Genomic DNA, 13888 nt, shown 5'->3' with positions numbered 1-13888 from the left:
CAGCAGAAATTCTCCTGTTCATGGCCTTAAATCTCCTTCCCCTTGTGTACACACTTAAATTGCATGTGCAGTCTGCGAGGCACCTTCCTGCTGGCTCCAGGGACTGACCTCAGTGCTACTCCCATCAGGCATGTCCTGAAGGACCTCAGTAAAATCACAGCTCTGTTCTGCTTTACAGCCTGCCCTGTCATGAAGACATTACTTCTGTAGGCATGACAGGCAAATAGGCATCCTAAAGAATGGGACTAAGGCATTTCATGCTACAGAGACAGCTACTAGCCAAAGTTGCCTGGAATGGAAAACTTCAGTTTTCTCTTTTTTCCTTTGGTTGTTTGAAATGGGGCTTAGCTGGTGGAGACAGGCAAATGTAATGAATAAAGAAGTAGCACACTGAAGACAGAATGTAAGCAGGAAATAGGAGGAAAAGAGAATAGCAAGAGATACTGCAAGAATAAGGATGAGGTGAAGAAATAGCAGTAGGGGAGGGTAACGTGGCTATAGGCTAGTCAGGGATGCATTGTGTGCTGCTACACGAGCACTGAACTGTCCCTGTGTGTGGAAGCAGCTCAGTGTATTTAAAAGAGAAAAAGAAAAAGAGATCATAGGTTGGCCAATCCCTGATAAAACAGTGTATGCATTGTTTATGTGCTATTCTGAAGAGCAGTCTGTATAGTCTCTCGAAATAAAAAAGAAACAGCCTTTTTATTGACTGTAGTTCTGTGTGAACACCAGCTCTTCCCCTACACTTGGTTTTCTCAGAATAATTTATGGTACAGGCTGCAGTGAAGTGTAAACACTCAATGTGCTTGTAAATAAGTGAGTTCAGGTGTTGGAAGACATCTAGCCATGTTATTACGAAGCTCCACGTGGGTTAATTTTCCTAGCTTCTCAATGCTGTGCTTGTACACTGAACTCCAAGTGTGCTGGTTTGCAGCATTGGCATGCCCTTAGGAATGAAATTCATCCATTTTCTGGGTGCAGTGTATTTCTGAATCGGTAGCAGTAATGTCCTGAAATTAGAATAACTAGAAACAGGTGATAACTCTTCCATCCAAGGTTATAAAGTAGTCAATGCCCTAACAAATTTGGGGGGAGTTTGTGGCAGGTTGGTATATAATATAACCGAGTGCTGTTAAAAGCTTCTGCCTTCTACACCAGAGGTGACTAAATATCAGTAGTGGGAGAAATGATACCTGAAGTTTATGGAGTCTTCTTTTGGGATCAAAAAAGCAGTGAAATTCGATGCGTGCTTTTGGTCTATTTTTTTCTTTTTATATTCTATCTATTTCCATATATACTCGCCCCCCTCCTCTATCCCTCTTAATCGTTAGTGAGCTATTTATCTGTCTATGTATCTTTCTGCAGGGTACCGAAAGTTTAGAATCTCCTTTGCAACACTGACCTTTCTGAAGGGGCTGTGGATGTTTTACTAGGATTCTTTGAATCAGGACCTTGTGAGACAAGGAAGAGACAGCAAGCAGAAGCTTTCATGTGTCTCACAGCTGCCTTCCTATCAGAGTCAAGATCTGATTTCATTCCTGAAAGGTCCTATTGTTTTCAGTAAGGACTGTGAAATAGTTACTTGTTGAGTGACAGTGAATGGAAGGGCAGCTGGGCAAGTGGGGATGGTTCTCCCTGAACAACTCACAGCTGTGCACTATGATGGCAGATGTGAGGATCTGACACCCCCTTTTCCCCCCAAGACAGTATAGGAAGCTGCTGTTGTCAGCCTAGATGAGACTTTGCATGGCAAATACCTTTCCAGATCTGAATAACCTCTACTTTCTCAAAGAGATTGTAAGGTGCTCTTTTATACAAGTTATTTCCAAAACAAATTTATGTCAGATTTTTGATCCCGGTTATTGACTAAAAAGAAAATTGTTATATAACATGGACAGAATAATGCAAACAGTTGTGGCTGAGAATGTATGCACAAATCAGAGAGTTTTGATAAGCAAACAGCTGGTAGCACATGTAACTTCTACTTGTTTTTCTTGACTCTAGGAACCACACAGCATCTTCAGCCTGTTTTTATGAAAGTAACTTCTGCACACAACTATAAGATTTCTAGCATTTATTAGTTTGTCCATAGTTGTTCAAGTGACTAGTTCTTTATCCTTTCCATTGGGACACTATTCTGCTAGCTTCAAATATTCCCGGTAGTCATATTCAGATTTCATATTGCTTTGTTTCACTTCATTGCTTCTGAATTTATCCTGTTATATTTTCACTGAGCAATACAATACCACTCCTTTTTTTTAAGGCATTACACATTTACTAAGTTTATATCTTACTGTTCGTTTTCACATCTCTCACATTATTTATTGGTTGGCTGAATAGTGAGCCAAAAGTTAAAGTTTTGGGCTCTCTGAGATATGGACTAATTAGTGGGAGGGTAAATACGTAAATCCACAAAGTAAAAGAGCTTCAAATATCACTCAAAACTGCTGCAACAAATAAGGAATAAATTTTAAGGGAACAGTTCAAAGTTCCAAGGCCTCACAATCAAAATTTAGAGACAGACAAGACAGGAATAGAAGAGAGACCAAAATTTATTTCACATCTGTTTTGGAAATGAGCAAAGTGGTAGTCAGCTGAGAGCTTCCTTCAGTTGCAATTCATATTCTTCTGGAGTTGGAGTTTGTGGGAAAACAAGAGTTAGAAATTGAGCAGCTGCTAATGTTGATGAAGGGCCTTTTGTCATGATCATCATGTTCTACCCTATTGAGCGGTCTCGTGTTAGAAGAAGTGAGGAGTGAAAATTGCACTGCACGTTATAGAGCAGTCTTTTTGTTGTCCCCAGGCAAGTGGACGTATCTCGTGCAACGCGTGGCTTGAGAATGTAACACCTTTACCTACAGAAGCATCACAATTCGGTGACCACACAGCTTGTTCTAGCCATAAATAGGGATACAGTTCTAGACTATGACTAATCACAAGCTCCGTACTTGAAAGAATCTTAATAGGTCTAACTAAAGTGTGGAGGCCAACCACTGTGGAGTCAGAGGTAGAGGCAGATCCTGGAACTTACGTGATACTGTGTTGTGTTGCAGACAGAGTTTGCTTTCTCTGTCATTTATAATTCAGGTGTACATACATGCGCCATAGTCAGTACAGTATGTAATAGCAGTAGTGTTCTGTAGCTTTTTGGAGTTCAGGTATCTCAAAGTAGTAAACATTATGTTGCACAAGTCTCCCTCCTGCTGCAGTAAATCCTTTCCCCATTTGGCAGATGGGGAAATTTTGCTGAACAAAGATAAAATGCTTTTCATGTTCTACAGCGCCTGGGCAGCAGACATGACAGAAGAATAGATTCTCTGTGCTTCACTACTACACTCTATGCTCTATACTCTGTCTTATTCTAAGCGATAGAACCTCCTGTGATTTCTGAGGCAAAGCTATTTTCTAGTAAACTTTCTCAACTTAAACTGGCAAAAAGAAAAATTAGGTTGGTGCAAAAGAATAGGTGGTTTTAACAATAAGTTAAGCTGCGGGCCTCGCGGTGGGAAGATCATCAAATCTTTCTTTCCTGTAACGGCGTGTTCTTATACTTCAGCACTAGGATATTTGAGAAATGGTCTAAAGCAAAAAACTCCAGCTGCTCTCTCCTAGACAGAGGAATGCTCCAGAAATACAGCCAGTGGGTGGCCCAGATTCTGTCACTTGCGATACTGATGTTTTCAAGCAAGCAGGCTATGGCTAGCACCTACTGTGGTGACTCATATATTGCTAGGTATATAAAGACACCACAAATGGTAAGCAGCAGTCTCTAGACCTTGGGGGTTCAGGGAGAACTGGTAGGAGCAGCACAAGCTGTCATTTGGCTGGGAGTGGGAACAATTGCATTTTCTGAAAGCTGGTCTTAGTTTTATAGGGAGGGAGTTCCTGTTGGGAATGAATGCCATTTGCATGCTACTTTACCCTGGCCATCAACAGCCCATGGTTATTTGAAGTCTATAAATAAAATAGGACAAAAGCAGCTACCTGCATGGAGTCTGTAAGTGCTTTTAGGAAGGAGAGTAATGTGTTTTCTGAGCAGACAGACCTAACATCAGTATTCATCACCCTATCCCTATTCCCAAAGCCCTTGTGTCAAATCATCCTCGGATTCCCTGCCATAGTCCCAAGAGCATTCTTGAAATCGGGGGGGGGGTTAGATTGGGAGAGACTGAGATTACATCAGGGCCAGACCTGGCTGTTCTTTTGAACCCAATTCTGAACTGCTTCCAGCAGTTTGTTACCTCCCTTCCTGGGCCTACAATAAGGGACATCAACTTCTATGGCCCAAGTAGCTGATTAGCTCAATGGCAGAACTTGAAGATCAGGTATAGAATACGTGTCCAACAAAAAGCACAAACCCTTTAACAGATACAGTTCTATGCGTACACGCACATGCACGCGCTTCAAAATACCTGCCTCTACATAAAACTACATGCAGCTGTAATGCTAATTTTGCCCAAATTAAAACAAGTACATATCTGTAAATGAACATACACCAACACACACACCACTGCGTAAACACATACCTGATTCCAGGCTCACAGTCCACATCCTCATTTGCTTTCTGCAAAGCTACCTCCAGCGCATGAAATAATCAAATCTCAAGCTGACACTCAAACACGTGTGTTCATGTCAACAAAAATACTTCCACAAATAAACTATATGGGCGCATTCATATATTGCAATAAAAATGCTCTTCAGCATATTTACACATACAAAATCTTACTGCTTGCAGGAACAAAAAACCACACAAGCAGCGCATACATACACATGCATACACAAAAGACAGGAATCACTCAGCAGCTATAGTGTTTATGCTGGCAGGAGAATGTCAGTCACTGAGCAGCCTGCCTCCAAACAGATGTTTGATTGTTTTTGGGTTGCGGTTTAATTGTTGGATAGTGTTCCAGCACTCAGAGGGGATCGAAAATACTCCAGGTCTGCAGCTGCAGCAAATGCCAGCCTTAAAACAAGGCGGATTCTGAAATCATTGCTCGGGGGGGAAACTGCTTGCACAGGAAACCTTAGCCAAGCTCTGCATTAATACTACTTTGAAGTCAGAAAATTAATCTCTGCCATTTAAAAAAGTTCTGTTTTTTCAGGGTCTTTTGTAAGTTTATCTAAGACAAGCCAATTCCTTCTGGGCAAGTGTGACAGTTTATTGACTTGCCCAGGCTTAGAGACTTTATTGGGTCTCTCTTCGTTTTCCAGAAAATCTTTCCTGGATTCTGTCCTGCACTTCAAGGCTCCTGGTGGAAGTGAGAAGCAACTTATTAGTCGGTCTCTTAGTTGCTAGTCAGTTTTTATTTCATTAAGACTTACTCACAGTAATTGACCTTTGTCAAAAAGAACAAGTAGCGGAAGACTCCACATCTCTACTTCGCTAGCCACATAAAGTAGTGGGTTGCATTATCTGAATGTGCCACTGGAAATAGATGCTGGGCCTTTAAGATTGGTGGTAGATGAAGGAGTGTATGGGACACATGCTCCACATTTAGCTTAGGTTTGTGGGAAGAAATAAACAGAAGGGAGCATGTAGCTGTTCTCTTGAGGACTAGAAATGAGAGATATTTGAGAAGCTCAGTGATGGGTAAGGAGATATTCAGAGGATTCCCCGAAGAAAACTTTACTGAGGATAATGAAAATAAAAATCAAAAGTGCGCATTTGACCAACCATTTTGGATTCATTTAAAAGGATAGTTGCATCACTGACTCTCTTGACTCATAATATTCCTGGGGAACAGTTTCTTTGAGGTAGACAGGACAGTGTTGGACCTGTCATTTAAGAAGACCCTATGACTGCCTCCTGCAAGAAAAGCAGAGGGGATCTGTATCCAGTAAGTGCTATGTCTTGCAAGTAGCTTGGGATTTGAAATGTTGTATAAGATCTCTGTTATCTACAGTGCAAATGTTAGAGCAGGTTAACTATAGTTTCCTCTGGGATGAGAGACACTAAATACTTGCAAGTTCTTGTGACTATTGTAATTATGAATGAATCCTCTATGTGGCCTTTTAATAACATAACCGTTGTAGAATTAAATATTTTTTCTCTATTCTTTTGAAATTAAGAGGGATATTTCCTGCAAGACTGCAGAGGAAAAGTATAGGCCCAAGCCCAGAAACCAGCTTTCCTAGTTTCCTCTGGCATTAAACAGTACATGCAGAGGACAGACAGTAAATTATTCCTTTGGTACTCTAAACCAATCCTAGAATATGCATAGAAAAAAGTATCCTGAAAGGACAGCCAAGAAAAGAGCAAAGAGCTTCTGTGCAAGGTCTGTCTCGTTCCCAAAAATCCACATGGATTCTGTTAGTGTCCGCTGCAGTGCTACCTTGACAACTCCAAACACAAAAGCTGTAGATTTAATAGGTGTCAGGAGCAAGGACTGGAGCAACAAACTAATTTAATGGCCCATCAGAGCAAAATATGACATCATGGAAGTTGCTTGGTCAGCCCTAGGTTAGGTAAGCCTCAGCACAGCTGTCTCAACTAGATTCTCCATTGCAGACTTCCTCAGCTCTGAATTTTGGGCCCTATATGGTTTTTTTCACTGACATTTTTCCATTTCCATTCCCCTCCTTCCCTTGGAAAAAAAGAACAACTGTAATTCCAATATTTGTTCCAGTTTCTGTAAGCTACCACTCCTGCTGAATTGACCTGTCCAGATGGTGTTCCTTTCAGCTCACACACACTAGTCAGGAAAGTAAAGAATCTGAAGCTTAAACACATTAAAAATCTATATTGTGCAATTTGGGGACAGATGAAAGCAGTGGTGGGCCTTCCTCAGAGCCATGTTATCTTCCTGCTGGATTTCCACTATAGCTTGTTTTGTCTTCCTGTAGTCTGATAGTAGATAATAGGTTTTTACTCTTTTCTGAGGCAAACCCAATTTTCTTGTCATATGTATGCACACTACCAAACACAGTGATATATTCACTTCCAGGCTCTGTTAGAATACAAAATAAATATTTTTTTAATCTCTTTCGACTTCATCCAACATTCTTTCCAGGCCTTGTGACTCTCCCAGATCTTATTCTTGACCTCTGTGTTAAATACTTGTTCCTTTCTTTTCCCACAGCTTTTCAACTGCGTTACTAAGTGTCTTCTTATTAGCATCCATTTGCTACCTAACATCAGATTCAAGATTTTCAGCAGAATGCTGAAGGCTTCCTGCTTGTTTCTTTCTTCTCAAACTGTTTTCCATGTTGTGTTAATTCTTCTCTATCTTTCTGAAACCCTTCCGGAAGTACTCTACCATACTATTTAAAACAGTCTCCGAAACCTTACTCCTCTAACAGTCACAATCTAGTTTTACAAAACCATCTGTATTAATCCATAAAAAATACTTCACTGATTTAGTTTGTATGTGATGAGCTACCCTGGTATCACTCCAGTTTAGATGGCAGGCTTCTTGGAGCAGAGACTACATTTTCTTCACTGCATTGTCTTGAAAGAACCCCTAATACAGTAATAACTTGAACAAAAATGAAGTTTTGATTCAGGTAATGTTGGATGGGTTTTGAGCCAAGCCGAGTTCTACTCCTGTTATGCAAATACTGCCAACTTGATCAACACTGGAAGTTGCTCTGGTCTAAAACCAAGAGTCTTCCAGTTTGTACTAAATGGAAAGGCACTCAAGCAAAGGCACTCTCATACACCCCAGTTTTGTGTGGTGAAATGCAAAGTACACATATATGTACTGATAACAGTGGGTTACACTTACTTCAGACCATGATTAAGCTATGTAAGTAGATGCCTTGTGAGTTTTCCCACAGCTTTTCAACTAGGTTACTAAGTGTCTTCTTATTAGCATCCATTTCCTACCTAACATCAGTTTCAAGATTTTCAGCAGAATGCTGAAGGCTTCCTGCCAAAGAAAGGTCTAAAGTAAGAAAGGTGTAAAACCAAACACGCAGAAGCAGTCAAGTTATCTTAGCAGTCTTACTGGAAAACCTATGTAATGCAGAGATGTGAGATGTCAGAGGAAAGATAATCACTAACCGGGTAGAGTTAGTTATCTGCATGTGACAACAGATACTTGCAAGTTTCATCAAAAATCAAAGAGCTTTTCTGCCTCAAAAAGCTTTCCTATTCTGCAGGAAAGCCCCAAACTACAATCCAGGAAGCCAGTTTCTCAATTATTTTTTAATTTACCCTTAACAGTTTAATGGTGCCAAAACCCAGGAACAGATAAAACTCAAAATGGAAAATTCCTGGCGTGAGAAGAATAATTTATTATCTACTTTGTACATTTTCTGAGAGGAGATTTCAAAACGAAAATGAGCGGTGGAGGAAAGGCTAATCCTATTGCATTGTCCCTCCTTGTGGAAAGAGTGGAATGATTCACTAATCTAGGACTCCAGCAGAACAGAAGTCAAGTGGGTCTCAGCCCTGTTACCAGTATATTTGGTAATCACCTGGAAAAATATTATCACTTCCTTTGTGGCTTTTCAGTCAGGCAATGTCCAAATACTGTATAATAAAAACCAAATATCTAGACAGATAGCTGGGTAGATAAAGGTTGAATGGTCCACTAAGGTCCATCTTCCCTCCTTCTCCTGTTCTTCCAGACGGAAGTAGGTGGAAGGAACCTGCTAATGCTCAGCCTGACCTGTGTTCAGAAGCTTCCTAAGGTTTTCAATCTGTCACTTGTAGCAAACTTTTAAAGCCTGACTAACCAGGCAGAAAGTTGAAGGAGTTAGTACGGTTTACCTAATTTAGTTCTATTCCACCTCTTGACTGAGCTGAAGCTGCTAAACCATGATCCTAATGCTGTTCAAGTGTTGGCTTTTTTTAGTTAAACAAGTTCAATTGAGCTATAATTCTTGAAAAAAACACCTTTTTCCTAGTCTAGACAAAACCCAAGAGCTTTAAAAACCAAGCACAAAAGGACCAAGTTAACACAGGACCAAGCTAAGGCAGGACAGCTATGATTCAGACGTAACTACCATACTTCCAGCTGCCTGCCTTAGAGCATGCCTTAAGAATAATAATGAAAAATGTCAAACAACTTATGTGAGAATTCTGCTCTTTGCCTTTTCATGTGGCTGATTGTTTTGTTAAGCCAATCTTTGAAAGGAAAGGAAAGGAAAAATAGGAACCACATTCTTTCCTGCACAAACTCTCTGCAGGTAGTTTTCCAGGAGCATGTATGTTTTTAAACAATTACTTCTAATCCTAGACTTGCTTTGTGCTCTGAGAAGCCATTTCAAACATGATTCCCCACATAACCAGGATGTTTCACCCCCCTCCCACTTTCTCCCTCCCTCCCTCCCCTCCACTACCTAGTTCAGCTGTGCAGCACTGTTCTTTCAAAGTTTTCTTGAGGGAGTATCCTGCATCATCTTGCCAAGCGACGCTCTGCTGTGGTAACATGATGGAGCATTAATGTGATCTGCCGTTCATGCCAAAGTCTCATCCAGAAGGGAGGTGTTGTGCATGTGCTGGCTGCAAGAGAATTCAGGGAGGGGAAGAGCTGAATAATTTATGCCTTTTGCTTTACAGCCCTATCCGAGGCCCTTTTAATTCTTTCCTGTTTGTTTTTCTCCCTCCTGTGGCAGCATTTAGTCATCTCCTCAGAGTGTGTCTTCGACAAGGAAAGGGGAAGGGAAAGGGGAAGGGAAATGGAATGTTTTCCAGGAAGACATACCATTCTTCCCAACGTGGGTTATACAAATTACAGTTTAAGCAGATCAAACCCATAGGTCTGGGCTACTGACAATGTTGCTTACAACAAATGCTGCTATAAGGGAAGGGGTAAAGTCAGAGCTAATGTCTCAGATGTTTTTCAGAAAATATAGTGTCAGCACATGGAATTCTGTACTCCTTTGAGACATGTTTCCTTCATTTTATTTGAAATTGGCTTAAGACTAAGTAGTAATACACAGAAATTTGGAGAACTGGATGTAAACTGTGAAGAAAGGAGTCGGCATGAAGTAAACTTGGAACAGACTAGCAATTAATCCAAGCATTCATCCTGTCTTTAAAAATATCACAACCACCCAGGAACTGGTGCTATGTGCAGTTCTTACTGGTTTTGACTTCTGCCAATAATATTAGGTCATATTCCTACTGTAATGTAGGGCCTGATCCTGCTTCTAGTGATGTAAAGATTCCCCTTGATATCTTAGTGTCCTTGAGCTGAGGACTTCATCCGAACCTAACAAAAAAATAGGTACAGATTGTGCTGGGATTCAGTTTCCAGTCATTTTTCTCCAACTCTTCTTATGCCATCCATGCCAGAAAACCCAGTGCACCTAGAAGCCATGATGGTTCAGACTTGCTTCAAAGCCACATAAGTAAAACACAGTCTTTAGGGGAGACTAGTAAAACATTTTTTAAAAATAAACAAGAAATGTTCTCAGTGATCTAAGATATAATTAACTGTGTTTGCATTGATACAAACATTCTGTCAGATTTAAATGAATATAAATGGTTGTTCAAAAATAAAGGAAAGGATTCTTTTTTTAAAGAGCATAGTCTGCTCTAATGGGATCTAATAACTCTTAATAGTCCTCCATAAAAGTAATAGTGTACTTAAATCTCCACTTGGCAATAATCCGGGGCAGAAAAAAGTGCATTTTAAAAATGGGAACAGCTCAAGGCTGCATGTTCCCAGCCAGCAACGACAAGCTGAAACAATACAAGGAATCCAGATAATGAAGCACATATGTCTTTCCAGTACCATGCGAGTCAACAGCTTCCTCATTTACGCTATCAAAAGGGGAAAAACGGTCCCCCATTAATCCCAGCACCTGAGGTGAAGGGGTGAGGAATGCAAAACTAAATAAGCCCTCGTATCAGTGTTGACTAAGATTTACATAAGTGAACTCACTTTGTGCTTTGATTTCTTTTCTCCTTTTCCTTCCCCTCTCTTTTTTCCTGGTATATACATTTTCAAACCTAGGGACTCTGGGAAAGCAGATTAAAGCCAGCCCTAGAGGTTTATATAAACTAAATGAGGCACATGGCAAGATGCCTGGCATGAAACGTAGGGCCCGATTCAAAAAATAGTTCAAAAGCATATCTATAAAGTTTAAAATGGGGGGGGTCTCTTGGCCATAGATTGTAGCAGAGTTTCTCAATAGAGTGCAGGCTGTGGTGCCACTGAAAGAAATCCTTGAGGCTTCTATTTACAAGGCAAATGTCGCATTTTACACGGCTAGAAACTGAGGCCTAAGTGAGGCCTATATGTAAGTACTATATTAAGCAGGCAATGTAATGCACCTAGAAAAGAGAAGGAACCTGTATCAGTGGTTCTTTCAATACGCTGAAGTAACTAACTCCCTCTAGGTCATTTGTATTGATAGTGCCAGCTATAGGGCTCAGACCTTTTGGCTTATAGCATCCAGCTATAGCCATTGGAGTGTGATATATTGCACCAGTATAAAGGTTTGATCTTTGCCTACTGTTACAAATGGCTATAAGACTGCATTTTCATTTGCTAGCTGTCTGCCACACTACACAATACCTTTTTTAACCCTGGATATAGAGGGAAGGGGTGAAAGCAAAAAAATTGAGGGGAAAAAAAAAAGGTATTTCTTTTCAGGATGTACTTGAATGAAACCCAGCACATTTTTCATCTTGAGTTTTAAAGTCATCTTTCATTTGTAATCAACTCAAAACACTCCCGAATCTACTAGTCTAAAACAAAAGAGTGGCAACTTGTGGTGGTGTATTTAGGAAGATGAATTCCATTTGAATTCAGAGTCATTTTTTTTCATAATGGGAGTAAGAAATCCCCCCAGACTGACTAATAGCAGATCCCATTAACTGCAAAGGCCAAAGGGGAAATTGACAAGTGAATGATTTGGCTATGAAATGAGGTGAACTAATTTGCAGAGGAATGAGTATTTCTGAGCATCTGGTGGCTGGCCTGCCTATGATAGCATGGATACACTGCACGCAAAAAGGAGTATTTGGCTTGCTTGATAGTAGACGGCAATGGCCCCAGAACTCTCTAGTGATTTGGAGCTTACAGAAATTCTCTGCGTTACCAAAGATTTTCTTTTTTTTAAACTAAGCTCTTCTTTCCTATCCAAATGTGTTCATAGCTCTGTTCAAAGTAGCAGTGAACAAAGACTATTTAGGCACGCAGTCACAGATGTTTCCCCCGTTTGTGTGATCTACGAGAAGCAGATATTATTCCATGCTACGTTATCTCAGAGATTAATGATGGACAAGTTTCAAAAGGTTTGAAATTTGCAAATAATTGACTTGGAGGAGCTCCCACAACAGTGAAGCTTCTTTGGATCTTATCAAAACTCTCTGTACACAGTGGATCTGTACAAACAGCCAACGATGACTGAAACAGCGAAGGGAGCCCTCGACCCCCTGCCAGAGCAGAAGGGATACAAGTTAGTCAAGCACATAATGAAAAGGAAATCACTTCTGTGACTTCTGTGGAGGGAAAGTGTTTCAGAGAATTATGTTCTCTAGGAACATGTGCTCATTTTCAAGAATCAATTTGGTTCTGATTTAGTGAATAAAAAATTGCAATTTAATCATTGTCATTTTATTTACCTGAAGTAGACTTGGACGACTACAGCATTTTTCAGGTGAGTGACCTTACCAAAAAGCCAGGAAAAATCTCTCTTTTCTGTTGAGAAGATACAAGGAAATTGAGTGGAAATTTTGATACTTTTTAATTAAAAATCCTTCTTTGGAAAACTAACATTGGTTTTTTAGCCAGTAATTTTAAAGTGAGTACGTACAATATACCTGCCGAAGACCCTTTCCTACCATCAGGGAATAAAACACATTTGAAAGTAATAAAACCATATGGAAAGTGAAGTTTACATAGTGAGAAGTATGTAAATAAGTCAATTGTGCGTGATTCTTGCGGTTTTTTTAGTCAGTAAGTGCTTTGCATCATCAACAGGGAAGATGCTCTTTCAGTTTGTTTCTGTGTCAGGCTCTAGCCTCACAAACAGAGAAAACTAGTGAATTTAGCAACACTCCCTCTCTTCTTGCACGTTGACAGATCTTGCTCTTGAAACCTTTCAGAAGGGACCTTCTCTCCGAAAGCAGGAAGTTATTTCCCTCTGTTCTGTGAAAATATCCAAAGGCCCTCCCCACTGCTGATGGCTTTACCCACAGCTAAAGGAGGTCTTTCCAGTATTCTGTGAGAACAGCCAGGGAGCGCATACCTCAGTTTCTGCGTAGCTGTACAACAGCTGAGTTGATGACACTCAACACAAAGAGTTGTTACGTGATGACTCAAGGACAAGTTGAGAGAGAATTAGGGATAATGTTGCTGAGTGGCTGAGTTCCCGTGGCCGTTACACAAGAGTTGGGGTTTATAAGAATGAAGCCACAACGACATTGAGATTGTTAGTTGTGAACAGACTGATGGGAACGTTTCTTTCCAATTCTTTGCAACTCTCCATCCTCTGACCTATTATTTAGAGTACGTGCTAAACTCCACTATGAAAACAAGGGCAATTTCTCAAGTGACACGTGGATATCCATCCTTTGTGCTCATGGGGATTATTCCTTGCAGAACTTCAAAGTAGGTGTCTGGACTTGAGCAGGAGGGTAAAATTGTAACAGTAGAAGCTCTCCCAGAGGAGTCTTTTGGAGATGTCCCTTGAATTAACAAGGATGACACAGAGCCTGCTAATTAGTTATACTGAAATGTTCTTCCTACATATTTTTGTTTTTGGAAAAGCAATGGAGTGGAATTATGAAATGTGTAGTCTTGTTTGCTAGAATCAGCTGCCTTCTTTCTGAAAGCATTTTATGAGAGAAGGGTTGAAGAACGTGAGAAATAACAGGCTTTACTCCGGGAGTGTTAATTGCCATTTCTCATTTGTTGCTATTCTCCTTCTAAATCAGCTTGCATACATAAAATCATAAAATCCACAATTTTAAAAGTTGTTGCCATTA

This window comes from Haliaeetus leucocephalus, unplaced genomic scaffold, assembly GCF_000737465.1.
Source record: "Haliaeetus leucocephalus isolate CR32 unplaced genomic scaffold, Haliaeetus_leucocephalus-4.0 Scaffold556, whole genome shotgun sequence".
NCBI lineage: Eukaryota > Metazoa > Chordata > Aves > Accipitriformes > Accipitridae > Haliaeetus > Haliaeetus leucocephalus.
The sequence above is the reverse complement of the archived record's forward strand: the minus strand, read 5'-3'. Positions refer to the sequence as shown.